The 15,621-nt window shown below is 41.0% G+C and overlaps 1 long non-coding RNA gene across 1 annotated transcript in view; it reads left to right on the top strand.

The window, feature by feature from the left end:
* The window catches only part of LOC148114073 (uncharacterized), a 228,296-nt gene that overhangs the window by 93,241 nt on the left and 119,434 nt on the right, over positions 1-15,621 (top strand). The window lies entirely within an intron of this gene.

A 15,621-nucleotide genomic window follows, 5' to 3' on the forward strand; every position in this document is an offset into this window, starting at 1 on the left:
ATATCCTTAAAAATACTTCACATCAGAAGATAATAGGCTTGGGGCACTGGGAAAAGTCCTATAAGCGTAATATTAATGTTAAGAAAACTTAGACTTTTAGCATTTTAAAACTTGAAACAGTGAAGTATGCTTGAATTGGGATCAGTAGCCAATGTCAATGGCTAAGAAGTCTTAATGATTCAGCTGTGATTTAGTATTTTGCACTAAATGTATTTTCCAATCAGTTTTTTAAGAATAACCTATACATGATACACTGCAGTGGAATGGTGTGAGGGCTTATACCAATTCAATGGTTCTTTACATAAGCCTTTCCGTGCTTGGATTCAACTGTGATTCCCAAACCTGGGTAAATTGAGTAAAAGTAGTTTTTCTTTGGGTGACAACACAGAGACTCATTAAACAATCACAAGAGAGCTATTTAAGTTGACTTAAAGTGTTTTACCTATAATGAGTAAAAAAAGACTGATAAGTAGTTTTGAGTGATGGAGGAAAGATTGGAAAGCACTAAACTATGTTGATGAGAGCATTTCCTCAAACAAAATAATAATCCTGAAGCGCTCAGAACTGAACAGAAAATAACATCAGCAGAGTTGGAAGGGGCTTTGGAGGTCTTCTAGCTCAACTCCCTGCTCAAGCAGGAGACTATACCATTTCAGACAAATAGCTGTCCATTCTCTTCTTAAAATGCCTCCAGTGATGGAGCACCCACAATCTCTGAAGGCAATCAACTCCACTGGTTGATTGTTCTATAAGGAAATTTTTTCTCCGTTCTAGGTTGCTTCTCTCCTTGATTAGTTTCCATCCATTGCTTTTTGTTTTTGTCTTCTGGTGCTTTGAAAAATGAGTTGACCCCTTCCTCTTTGTAGCAGCCCTTCAAATATTGGAAGAGTGATGTTACCCCTAGTCCTGCTTTTCACTAGACTAGACATATCCAATTCCTGCAGTTCTTTATATATTGTAGCCTCCAGCTCCTTATCATCTTCGCTGATCTTCTCTGCACTCTTTCCAGACTCCCTTCATCTTTTTTATATTGTAGTGACCAAAACTGGATGCCGTATTCCAAGTTTGGTCTTACCAAGGCCTTATAAAGCAGTAATAACACTTTATATGATCTTGATTCTATCCCTTGGAGGAGATTCTCCAACAAGGTAGATCTCAGGATATCTTGCTTAAAAACTCAGCATCTTCTTGATGCCCAATATTCTCAAGAAAAAAAATATTCATCAGAAGCTCCAGATCTCCATCCAAAGGCATTTTTCTGAACAGTGAAAACAGCTGTCTCTTTAAATCTCCTGATTCTTTTAAGCACACTGTACATACTAAAGTATACCTAAATTACAAGTCTTGTGTTTATTATAAAATATTAAATATTTTAAATATTATTTTAAAAATATTAAAATATTCTTATTCTCTAGCCTGTTTTCCAAAATCTCATTTCCTTAATTCTTTTGGAGGCTTCCAGTTGCCTTGGCTGATTTTTCACATCCCTTCCCCCAATCAGATATACTATCTTTAATTAAAAAGATATTTTCCAAATCAAAGCTGGAATTTCATCCTCCTCAAGCACAAGCCGGTGTGCAACCAATTTCCTTCTGGTCCACCTGCTATTGGAGTAATAAGTCATGAACAGCATCTGACACAATCCTCCTATGAATGAGAAAGATCGTAAGTGCTTTGGAATTTCTTCCTTACTGATAAAACACACATTTAGTTGGTTAGATAACATTGCAGTATGTTGTAAATCACTGGTAGAATTTTGCCAGAATCCTTCACATCTAGCACATCAGGGGATCTTTGATCTTTTAAGAAATTCAAATTAATAAATGGTCTGCTGCAGGACCAATTATGTGCCCATAGACCAACCTAGACATTTGCCTTGGGCAGCACAAAGGGGCAGAACAGTTGGTAGAAATGGGTCTGCAAACTAGTGCAGTAGAAATCCTCAGGTTATAATGACTAGAGCAACCACTAGATGATATTGAAAAGTCCCTGAAAAAAACCAACCCTCTGCTGCTATCTGGTGGACATTCAGATTTTTTGCAGTCCCGAACAGTAAGCTTTGCTTCTTATTGATGCACACTCCAGCCAAGTCCCTTTTCCTGCACTTTCTTCCTAAGAGTTGCTTGTGTTTGCAAACTAGGGCACCAAAACAGGTCTGCTCCCTTGTATACAATCATTAGGTCTTTGACTGATGACTATTATGAGAATGATCTGTCTCCTCTGAGTAATTTATTTTGGAGTCCAAAGAGCTCTGCTTACATCTCTGCATAGCATCCTCTTCCAAAAAGGATCAGAACCACAATTTCTTGTTATTTCTGCAAGACTTTATTCATAGTAAGTTTTTGATTTTGCAATCCTTCCAGAAATGCAATAGCCATGCTATTTGGAAAGTTCTGAGAACTGAGGTCCAGGGAAATGAAGGAAACCTACTTTGGAAGAGTGGATTTATCTGTCTTAAAACTACAATAAGCAGGATGAAATATCAGAACTCCAGAAATATCAATCTCTATTCAAACTTTATTATATACATGTCTGTGTTCATATTTACCCAATATAAATCTGGGGTAATACCAAGTGAACCAACCCTTGAATCCACTTGCAACTGTTTCTGTCCTTCTTCAAAGCTACTTCCAAGATAAAATCAGTCCTCAAAATAGGAAGACTGTCCCAGATCCAGTAACCCCTTGTTCTTAATGCTCCATTTCTTTAAACAAAGAATGTGCCTAGGTATTACCAAACCACATCCAAGTCCCAAGGTGACTTTTCTATTAATCAATGCTGTATCAAACAGATATCGTTGAAACCAATTACAAACGCTTCTGAAATCATTTGTCAGAAAAATTGGTGAGTTGGAATTTCCCCCTCTGGAAGGTACTCATATCCTCCACATCTACAAAATTCTATTTGGTAAGGTTTGACTTTTACTGTTTAAATGCAAAAAAGCAGAGATTTAAAATACCTCCTGAGATTGCCTACTGTTGGAACAACCTATATTAGGAAATGTTTCTTGATGTCCAATCATAATATGCTTCCTTACAATATAAACCCATTGTTTCATGTCATCTTCCAGAATTAAATTGATCTCATTTACCCCAACTTGTACATGATAGCCCTCCAAATACTTGAGAGATACCATCTCTCCTCATGATCTTCTCTTCTCTAAACTAAACATATTGTATGTAACTTCACCAACCATTCATCACAACTTTTTCCTTCTTGGTTGCTTATCAACTTGATTGCTTTTCTCTGACATGCTCCATTTTTAAAATTCTAGATTTTGCCAGTCACCAAGACACGTAAAGTATGACTTTTACTAAATTGTGGGTTTTGCAATTAACTTTAAACAAAGTTAGATATTCGGAAAATATCTATATTATATGATATTTAGTAGCATATTTATTATCCTATATTGATATATTGAGAACAAACCCATTCTTCTTAAATAGCCAAAGAGCACTATCATATATATTCTGTCTTTAAGTCAATATTGACTCATGTCAATGACCTAAATTAGTTCCTGCGGTTGTCTTGGCAAGATTTTTCTGAGTGGTTTGCCATTGCCTTCTTCCTGTGGCTGAGAGATAGTAACTGGCCCCAAGTCATGCAGATGGCTTCATGCCTCAGGCAGGACTAGAATTCAGAATCTGGTACCTTAACCTCTACACCAAACAGTTATGGAGACTTTTGGTAAAAGAAGAATGGAATGGACTTTCCTGGAATTCTATGTTTCATGTGGGAGAATCAATGTGGAATGCATAGGATTGGCCAGTTGTATCCAGCATTTTCTATTAGAATCACTTTGGAGCATGTCACTGCAATATCTGAAAGGAAGAGAATCCAGTCAGCTGCAGAAGAAAGGTAATATATCCTATTATTTTGCAGCCCTCCAAAGTCCCTAGATAGAATAAAAGAAAAAGATCAAACTCCAAGACATTTGAGGGTTTTTGTTTTTTTTAAAATTCAAATTAATTTTTTTGTCCATTATCAACCAGTGCCACTAGGAAACATAAGATGGCATTGTTGCAATAAACTTTTGTTTAATACAAATCCTTACTTAAAGAAAATGTTTATTTGTGAGCAACTATTTTAAAACCAGGTGCATCCTGGCAAACTTCTAATGTACCAGATTTAGCTGCAGCAATGCAAATAGATCGATGGGTTGTTAATTTTGAGCAATGCCAACGAGGCGGATTAAAAAAGCAAGAGGTTAAGAAAACAGGAAGGAAAAAAACCCCTAACATTTAAAAAAGTAATAAAGAACAAAATGTTCTTCCAGAATAACTGCTCCCTGCAGGAGCTATTTTTAACTTCCTTGGAGGCAACTTCCCAAACCAAAGGCTGTTCAAAGCTCCTGCTTTTTACCTCCTACACAAAGATATTACATACACACAGAGGGAAGCAAACAAAAAAAAAACACAAACCAATAGATGAGTTCACTTATTATGATAAACTAAGATGGTTTTCTGGAAAAAAAACATGATTGTATGTACACATTAGATGAAACAATGTGAGTTCTTTTTGATTTTTGATACATTGTGTGATGTGATAGCAAACATATAGCTTGTAAATAGTTATGTTTTGGTGTATTGTAGAGTACACTAAATTCAATAAATCACAAATAAACCATGACTTATGGTAGATGCATCACTGATGCGAACATTAAATCATGCTTTACCAACCACAGTAAACAAATCAAATTATAGAATAGAAAAATGCATGGAGCAAATATGTATTCCTTTTCAAATTATTCACCAATCACATAAAACCTGACTTTTCTTGCCCCCTAAAATAAGAGGAATGTGTGTTGAACATGCTCATTGCCTTGAGTTATTTGTAAAAATAATAAAAATTAAATAAATATTTATGTAGTTGTCTACACAAATTGCTTAAACAACCTAATTTGTTTGCTTTAAGGACTTGATAGATGTTACTTGAGCATTCCTGAATGTTTGAAAGCATATTCTTATTCCTTACAAATCTGCACAGCTCTGATGCTTATTTCAGGGCTTATAGTTCAGTTTTCATGGGCATCATTCCTCAATATGGCAGGAACTATGTAGTCAATTTTCAGCAACTATGGATTGAAGTGGAGCACTTCAAGCAGGAATGGCCAACATCATGTGGGTTGCAGGTAAAAAATAACAGGTGAAGTCTCAATCCCATCATCTTGTTTTGACAATAGCCTGTAGATAGGCTTGGCTCCAAGGATGAAGAAAAGGACTTGGAAGCCATGTGGTCTCAAACTGCAAGCTGCCTATCTGTTCATTCCCCCAGCCCACCAGATGTTGCAGAAGTAAAACTCCCAATGATCTGAATACTGGTTGTTTTTTCAAGTTTGTAGTCTATATGGATATGATGTGAAAGAATCCTCTTGTGTCTGACTGAAAATAAACCACTATTTCAATGGCCTGTAAAGCACACACCTTTTCATTGGCTTTAAAGGTATTCCACTTAAGAGAATATCAAGAATGATTTTTTAAAAAAATTATGGCCTCTGATCTGTAATAAAGCTTTGATTTCATTTTTTTAAAGATTTTATTAACGATAAACATACATATACAAATATACACACATAAAAACAAACTATACATAAACAAACTGTACACTAAAATCAAGTCATACAACTTGAGCTTTGTGAATGGAGCTACATCGGTAATTTGTATATCCGTATATCCATATATATATATCCTTCATTATATAACGATACTTATGTAGTGATATTAATTTTGGTTCCTCAGTTTTGTGTCCTTGAGTGGTATTCCCTTATTTCGTCTTCTTTTTCTTTAACCAATCGTACCATTTTTGCCAAATCAAATAGTAATCTGAGTCTTCTTTTTCTTGAATTTCTTTGGTAAGTCTGTCCATCTCCACACATTCCAATGTTTTTTGTATTGTTCTCTCTTCTGATGGCGTGTCTTCCAATTTCCACATTTGTGCGAAAGTAATTCTGGCTGCTGTAAGAATGTGTATTATCAGATAATGTATTTCTTTTTTGTAGTCTTTTGTCAATATTCCTAATAAATAAGTTTCTGGTCTAAGAGGCACTTTCTGTGTAATAATTTCTTCCAGTTGTTTTTGGATCATTTTCCAGAATGTTTTAACCTTTGGGCATGACCACCACATGTGGTAATAGGTCCCTTTGTATGTTTTACATTTCCAACAGTTCTGTGTGGTATTTGGGAACATCTTTGCCAGACGTGCAGGGGGGAGGTGCCACCTGTAGAACATCTTGTATGTTTTCTTTGTAAGGTACGGACATTGTCAATTTGGTGTTTACTTTCCATATTCTCTCCCAATTTTCTAATTTGATATTGTATCCAAAATTCTTGGCCCACGTAATCATATTTTCCTTCATTACTTCTTCCTCTAATTTGTATTTTAATAAATAATTATATATTTTGGTTATTAATTTATCATCAGATTGCAGTATAATTTTGTCTAATTCATTCCATTCTTTTTGGATTCCAAATTTTTCCCTATCCATTTTATATCTTGATTTTATCTGTACCTTGCTGTCCGAGTTCTTCTCTTGATTTCATTTCTCCTTTTGTATTCAACAATTCATCATATGTTTTCATTTTATCTATATCCATTGCATTCGGGTAAATTTGGGCTTCCATGGTTGATATCCATTTTGGGATTTTGTCGTAATGTTTTCTCCTTATTTCCCTCCAGATTTTTGCCAATGCATCTCTAATATAATGTCTCCTAAAATGTTCATGTTGCCTGGGTTTTTCCTCCCATAAGAATGCGTGCCATCCTTTTAAGAGATCGAATCTTTCTAATGCTAACATGTGTTTATTTTTGAGTGTTATCCAGTCCTTTATCCAAGTTAATGCTGTTGCATTATAGTAAATTAGCCAGTCCGGTAATCCTAGACCACCCCTGTCTCTGGTATCTTGCAGATGTTTCAATTTAATCCTAGCTCTCTTTCCTTGCCATATGTATTTTAAGATCATTTTGTCAAGGTCTTTGAAATATGATTTTCCTGGATTTATTGGTATTGTTCTAAATAAATATAATATTTTTGGTAGGACTGTCATTTTAATCGATGCGATTTTACCTAAAAATGATAGTCTCAGTTTAGTCCATACCTCTAAGTCCTTTTGAATTTGTTTGGCCAGTTTGTTGTAATTATCTTCTTTAAGAGTTGAAACTTTATTGGTGAGCCAAATTCCAAGGTATTTTATTTTGGTTGTTGTTTGTATTTCTAACGTCTCTTCTAATTCTTTCTCCTGTGTTTTCATCAAATTTTTAGTTAATAATTTTGTTTTCTGTCTATTAATTTTCAGTCCTGCCACTTCACCATATTGTTCTATTTTCCTTAATAGTTTTATTCCTGATTGTTTTGGGTGTTCTAAAATGAATACTACATCGTCGGCGAACGCTTGTAATTTGTACTCTTGGTTTTTTGTTCTTAATCCTTTTATATCCTTATCATTCCTAATTTTGTTCAACAATGTTTCCAATGCTAATATAAATAATATAGGGGATAGAGGACATCCTTGTCTCACCCCCTTAGATATTTTGAATTGGTTTGTTGTCTCTCCGTTTATCCATATTTTCGCGAATTGATTGGAGTATATTGTTTAATCATATTTAAAAATTTGTCGCCTGTTCCCATTTTTTCTAACTGTAATATTAAGAATGTCCAATTAAGGTTATCAAACGCCTTTTGTGCGTCGAGGAAGAGTAAGGCCATTTGTTCATCTGATTTTTGCTCGTAATATTCCAAAACATCAATTATTGTTCTTGTATTGTTTTTTATCTGTCTGTTTGGAATGAATCCATTTTGATCTGGGTGGATATAATCAACAATAAGATTCTTCATTCTCTGTGCCATAATTGATGTAAATAGTTTATAGTCGACGTTCAGAAGCGATATGGGTCTATAATTTTTAATTTGGGTGAAGTCTGAATCTTCCTTGGGTATCAGTGTGATAATTGTCTCTGTCCATGATTCTGGGATTTTGGCTTCTAGAATTGCTTCATTCAGGACCAGTAGTAAAATGTTATCTATTGACTGATTTTCTATTTTGTAAAATTCCGCCGGGATGCCGTCTGGGCCTGGTGTTTTATTATTCTGTTTCTTCCTTGCTTCAATTAACTCTAAGATCGATATTGGTCTGTTCAGTAGATCTCTTTGGATTTCATTTATTCCTTGAATATTAGTTTTATTTATATACTCTTTAACTTTCTCTATGTGGATTCCTTCCTGTGCGTATAATTCCTGATAAAAACTCTTAGCAATTCGTTTCTTTTCCTCATTTGTATGTTGCATTTGCCCTTGTTCGTCTTGTAATTGATATATTAGTCTTTTTTCCTTTTCTTTCTTTAATTTATAGGCCAACCACCGTCCTGTTTTATTGGCATATTCAAATTGGTTTTGTTTTGTCATTTTAATTTTCCTCGTTATTTCTGTTGTTGTTATTAAATTTATTTCATGTTTAATGAGGTTTATTTTTTGTTTAAACTCTTTTCTATTAGGATCTTTCTGTAATTCTGCTTCATGTTTCTCAAGATCTATCAAATTATTTCTTCTTTGCTGCTTCTATTTTTCTTCGCTTTGTAGGAGATTATTAATCCTCTTATATATGCTTTTCTGGTGTCCCATAAAACTTGCAGTGATGTTTGTTCATTCTTGTTTATTTGAAAAAATATGTCCATCTCTTTCTTTATCATTTCAATGTATTCCTTATCATTGATGATCTCTCTGTCCATCATCCATCTTCCTCTTTTTTGTTGGCCTTTCCAAACTATCATTATAGGACTATGGTCTGCCCATACATTTGGTGTAATTTCAATCTCTTTGATGTTCTCTCTTAACTCTGTGGTCATCCAGGCCATGTCTAGCCTGGACCAGGATTGGTGGGGATTCGAATAGTAGGTATATTGTTTTTTAGTTTTATTCAATTCCCTCCAAACGTCTTTCAATTGAAATTCTTGGGTCATGTCTTTAAAAGTATTGGGGAGTGTCTTCTTCCTGGATTTATTTTTTTTATTACTTTGATAGTCATAATCTGTATCGACAATCGCTTGTAATCCCCTACCATACATATGTGTTCGTAATCCAATTCTTTGATTTTGTTGTGCATTTTTTTGAAGTATTCTTTTTGGTTCCCGTTCAGTGCGTAGATTGATATTAACAGTATATTTTGGGCTTCCTTCTTGATGTCTATCATTAATATCCTGCCATCTCCGTCTGCATAAATTTGTTTTGCTTGGATACGGTTTTTGATGTATACTGTGATACCTCTTTTTTTTTTATCTGATAATGAGGTGAATAATGTACCTAATCTTGTTTTCTAATAACTGTTGATGGTGTTTTTTAATGTGTACTTCTTGTAAGTTAATAATGTCTATGTCTAATTTTTGTAATTTTTTAAAAATATGTGTTCTTTTAGTTGGTAGATTGAGTCCGTTTATGTTGATTGAAATCAATTTCATTTCTTGTCCCATTTTTCCTTACTTATCTGTATGTCAATCTAAGTTTGCCTTTGTTCCTTGTTATCATTTGGGTTTTTATTTATTTATTTATTTTATTTTATTATATTTCTATACCGCCCTTCTTCTGCGGGACTCAGGGCGGTGCACAGCCAAGATAAAACATAACATATAAAATTTAAAAAACAGGTTAAAAACAATTAAATAATTTCAGCCCAGTAATTAAAATAACCCAATTAAAACCAAATTCAATTAAAACTGAGAGGATGGGATCAAGCCAGCCCAGCTAGATGGAACAAGTGTGTCTTCAGGGTCCGACGAAAAGTCCGGAGGTCTGATATCGTGCGTATCTCAGGGGGCAGGTCATTCCAGAGGGCAGGCGCTGCCACAGAGAAGGCTCTCCCCCTGGGGGTTGCCAGCCGGCACTGCCTGGCCAACGGCACCCTGAGGAGGTCCTCTCTGTGTGAGCGAACTGGTCGGTGGGAGGCTATCGGCAGCAGAAGGCGGTCTCGCAAATACTCCGGCCCTAAGCCATGGAGCGCTTTAAAGGTGGTCACCAACACCTTGAAGCGCACCCAGAAGACCACAGGAAGCCAGTGCAGCTCGTGCAGGAGAGGTGTTATATGTGAGCGCCCCGTTGCTCCCATAATCCCCCGCGCGGCCGCGTTCTGGACCAACTGCAGCCTCCGGGTGCACCCCAAGGGGAGCCCCACGTAGAGAGCATTGCAGTAGTCCAGGCGGGAAGTGACGAATGCTTGAGTGACTGTGCGTAGGGAGTCCCGATCCAGAAAGGGACGCAACTGGCGTATCAGGCGAACCTGATAAAAAGCCCCCCTGGCCACGGCTGTCATATGCTCTTGTAAAGACAGCCGTGCGTCCAGGAGGACGCCTAAGTTGCGAGCCCTCTCCGTGGGGGCCAGTGATTCGCCCCCAATAGCCAGCGATGGCACCAGCTGGCTATATCGGGACGCCGGAAGCCACAGCCACTCGGTCTTGGAAGGGTTGAGTCGGAGCCTGTTTCTCCCCATCCAGGCCTGCACGGCCTCCAGGCACTGGGACATCACTTCAAGGGCATCGTTGGGGTGGCCTGGGGTGGAGATGTACAGCTGAGTGTCGTCAGCGTACTGATGGAACTCCACCCCAAAGCCACGGATGATCTCACCCAGCGGCTTTACATAAATGTTGAACAGAAGGGGCGAGAGAACCGACCCTTGTGGCACCCCACAAACAAGGCGCCTCGGGGTCGACCGCTGCCCCCCTGTCAACACGGATTGTGACCGGTCCGAGAGGTAGGAGGAGAACCACCGCAGGACGGTGCCCCCCACCCCCAGCCCCTTCAACCGGTGCAACATGATACCATGGTCGATGGTATCAAAAGCCGCTGAGAGGTCTAACAGGACCAGGATAGAGGAACAACCCCTATCCCGAGCCCTCCAGAGATCATCCACCAATGCGACCAATGCCATTTCCGTGCTGTGCCCAGGCCGGAAACCGGTCTGGAGCGGGTCCAGATAGACAGCTTCATCCAGGTACCGGGGAAGCTGCCACGCTACCACACTCTCAACAACCTTCGCAACAAAGCAAAGGTTGGAGACTGGACGATGGTTAGCCAAAATAGCCGGATCCAGGGAGGGCTTCTTGAGGAGGGGCCTCACCACCGCTTCTTTCAAAGCGGCCGGCAGGACACCCTCACTCAGAGAAGCGTTAACAATCCCCTGGAGCCAGCCTCGTGTAACCTCCCGGGAAGCCAGTACCAACCAGGAGGGACACGGGTCCAATAAACATGTGGTCGCGTTCAGCCATCCCAGGATCCTGTCCACGTCCTCGGGAGCAACAGGATCAAACTCCTCCCAGATAACACTCTCAAGACCTGCCTCAGTCATCCCGTCCGGACTTACCCAGTCAGAGGCCAGGCCTTCCCGAATCTGAGCGATCTTGTCATACAGATACTGCACAAAGTCCTCAGCTCGACCCTGCAAGGGATCATCCCGCGCTTCCAGATGGAGGAGGGAGTGGGTCACCCTAAACAGGGCAGCTGGGCGATTATCTGATGACGCGATAAGAGCGGCAAAATAGCTAGATTTCGCCGCTTTTATCGCCACTAGGTAGGTCTTAATATGAGACCTCACTAGTGTTCGGTCGGATTCGGAGCGGCTGGTCCTCCAACTACTCTCTAGCCGTCTTTTCCGGCGCTTCATCTCCCTCAGCTCCTCAGAGAACCATGGAGCTAGGTGAGTTCGGTGCCGAGTCAGAGGCCGCAAAGGCATGACACGGTCCAAAGCCCCGGCGGCCGCACTATCCCAGGCGGCCACCAGGTCTTCAGCCGAGTCATGAGCCAGAGTCTCAGGAAATGGCCCAAGCTCCGTCTGGAACCTATCAGGATCCATCAGGCGCCTGGGGCGGAACCACCTGGTCGGTCCCCCCTCCCTGCAGCGAGGTGCAGCGGTTAGAAAGTCCAGTCGAAGGAGCGAGTGGTCAGACCATGACAAGGGTTCGATGACTATATTCCCTATATCAAGGCCACCCAACCACTGACCAGAGACAAAAATCAAGTCCAGAGTGTGTCCACCTATGTGAGTAGGGTCATGAATTAACTGAGTAAGGTCCATGGCCGTCATGGAAGCCATGAACTCTCGAGCCACCTCAGACGTTTCACCGATAGATGGCAGGTTGAAATCCCCCATGACTAAAAGTCTGGGGGTACTAACCGCCACCTCGGCTATGACGTTGAGCAGCTCGGGCAGGGCCGTTGCCACGTGGCAGGGAGCCAGGTACGCGATCAACAAGCCCATCTGTACTCCATGGCCCCACTTCACAAAAAGGGACTCACATCCAGCTATCTGTGGAACAGTGGTCTCCCTCGGATCAAGACCTTCCTTTATAATAACCGTCACACCCCCGCCCCTGCCCTGGGCTCTCGGCTGATGGAATGCACGGAAGCCTGATGGGCACATATCTACGAGGGGGACTCCCCCCTCTTGGCCCAACCAGGCCTTCGTAATACCTGCCAGGTCCGCTCCCCCCTCTTGAATAAGATCACAAATGAGGGGGGCTTTATTTACCACGGACCTGGCATTGCACAACAGCAGCCGAAGGCTCGGGCCCTGAGAGACTGAACAGCCTGGGGTGCGAGAAGAGCTATGGGGACCGGGGCACGCCACCGCTCGAAGATAGCGAGTGCGCGCCCCCACATGATACGGCCCCCTGCTCCCGCCATATCTGCCCCTCCCACTCAATACGTTGATGGAAAAGCCCTCAACAGAATGAACTCTAATGTCCCCCTTACCCCTGGAATCCGCACCCTCCATGGCCCCATTGACAGCTGGGCCGGACCCCTCCCGCCGTGGGTTAACCCCCAAACCCACACAACCCTCCTGCCCCTTAAAATCCCTTAAAAATCTATCAAAAAGTTTCCCTAAAAAACCCCTCAATCCCCTTTTTGCAACATGCCACCTCTCGGAGTGCCAACGCTGGTCATAAAGGTAGGCCCTTGATAAAGTAGAGGGCCACACCTGCGAGAGGGGGGAATCTCGCAGAACAAGAAACTCTGTTAGCGAATACATCTAATCAATCAATTAATCAATCAATCAATCAATCAATCGGGGAAAATCGACGGCCTGGGGGTAATCAAGATAGTCCAAAGTCTGGAAAGGGATATTCAATCAATTCCAAGTCAGTAAATTCCACTGCTCCCTCACAGCAGTGGATGGAGTCTTAGGCCGCTTCAAGGCCAGATGTTAACACCAGCTGCCCTCTCACGAAAGCTGGGAAGGGCCAGAAACCGCAGTCATCGACCGGCACCATGAAAGACTTGAAATCCAAATATTTCCCTCTTACAATTGGGGGCATTGATAACAAACCACCAATCTACAGGTTCACGGGCCCAGAGAAGACCCCGATAACTCTAGCGGCTGCACCTTAGGCGAGTAGGGAGGCGAATCGGGAGGCTATAGATGTCCATGTCCATGGGAGGCAGGTATCGTATCATATCATAGCAAGTATCGTATTATATTATTCAGAGGCATCTCCAGATGATAAGTGGCCTCCTGGAGGCTAACAGACCACGTAAGGCATAAAAGCCTGGCCCAAGGTCTTTTGCGATCATCAAACAACGTTTCTAGCTCACCCCCATCCAAATAAGGGGGGGAGCCTCTGGAAGGACCAGGAGTGGGCCCCCTCCAGGTGGGCCTCCCATCCATAGCTGTAACCGGCAGTTCCAAGAAACAAACATTGATGATCTGATTCAAATCGTGGTCAGAGTGCCCCTCTCTCTCCCTATTCAGGCTCCTGTCCCTTTCCGGCCTCTCTGATGTTATCTCTCCCAGCCGCTTGTCCCAGTGTTAAAGCGAGTGCCAATCCCGACGATATCAGCTCTTAGAACACCTCCATCCACCATTGGGTCTAACAGGAAGCCCCTGCCATCCCCTCGGAGTCCCGGGAGCTCAAGGAAGGGGTTGCATCGCCGACGCCGCCACCGCCTGTTCCACTAGTTCGGCAGCTGCGGGGAGACGCCGAGGACGCTCTCCCCGCTCGTAAAGCCGCAGCGCAGCCGCCTCCGTCTCGTTCCCGGCCATCGTGTCCTGGAGAGCTGCCAGCTCTCAAAAAGATGACACAGACTGGTGAGAAGCTCCCCTCACCAGACATGGGGCTCAATTAGCTGGTCCGGCCCCCGAAACCCCCCAAAAACCGGGGGATATCCCCCGAGTATCACCGCCGCTCAGCTGGGAGCGGCCATCTTGGACATGCGCAGAGGGGAATTTTCCCCCTGGCCCCTTCTCTCTCCATCTTCTCCCTTTCGGTACGTTTCTCCTCTTCCTGTTCTTTTTTCGTTTTCTCTGTCAGGTGTTCTTGGTTCGTATTTTCCGAATCATGCCTAGTTTCCTGTTCTTTGATTTCATTTTATTAGCTTTTAATTTGTAGGTGATGTTTGTGTAATGCTTTAATCACAAAAATATGGTTTACATTCATCATTTTCATATATAAATATTTGTGCTGTTTGCTTATATATCATTGGTATGTCTATTACAAATATAATTGATATGTATTATTAGACCACATTCATTCATTGGACATTCAATTAACCTTGTTTGTAATTACTGCATGAAGCTGAAGATGGTTTTCTTTCTCTTTATTTGTGCAAGAAATCGGTCAGCCAACACTAAGTTAATTATGACCTCTGGTTTTATTCTTCCCCTCCCCTCCCCTCCCCTCCCCTCCCCTCCCCAAGCCCAGCAACCAGCTACTTCTGCTTTGAGCATCTTTTTAAAGAGGAATTCTCTGCTTTAAAGATCACTTTCTTACCTTCACATTCTTAACATATATTCTGGTGCCTGTGTCTGCTTATTGACTATTTGCTTTATAGTATATTGGATGCCCTAATTAGGTGTTTCCCTTTCCTTTGTACAGCAACAACTTAGGATAAAATATATTTTCCAATAAATGGACCAGTCTTCATTTTTTTCTTCAGCAAATAACAAAAAGGAAAATAAGGGAACTGGAAAAATAGTACTAAAATGATTTGTGGTACAGGTAGTCCTCAATTTACAGCCGTTTGTTAGTGATTGTTCAAAGTTACAACGGCAGAAGAAAAAAATGACTTACAACTTTCTTCATCCTTACCACTGCAGCACCCGTGACATGATCAAAAATTGGTTGGTTGGCAATTGTTTCATATTTATGATGGGTGTAGTACCTTGGAGTCATGTGATCACCTTTTGTTATCTTCTGACAAGCAGAGTCACTGGGAAAGCCAGATTCACTTAACAACTCTTGTTACTAATTTAACTAACTTAACTACTTGATCAACCACACTGATTCATTTAACAACTGCGGCATTGTAAAATGGAGCAAAACTCACTTAACAACTGTTTCACTTAGCAACAGAAATTTTGGGTTCAGTTATGGTTGCAAGTAGAACACTACCTGTATAGCAAGACTCCTCCAAAATTTATTTGTTTATAATATTGGTAAACCAACCCAACTGACTCTGGGGCAGTATACAATCAAAAAACAATTTAATCTTGTTTTCATCCCAAATCCATTCCTGATTCATCACAGGGCAATTCATATTCTTTGACCTTAAAAAGGGTGGAGACACCTTTCATCAGTCTCTCTACAGTTATTCTTGGCCATTAGTGGCCTAGAAGAGAAGAGATACAATGCAAACTGAATTGTCTA

Source organism: Pantherophis guttatus, chromosome 4 (assembly GCF_059756535.1).
Source record: "Pantherophis guttatus breed Tessera chromosome 4, ASM5975653v1, whole genome shotgun sequence".
NCBI lineage: Eukaryota > Metazoa > Chordata > Lepidosauria > Squamata > Colubridae > Pantherophis > Pantherophis guttatus.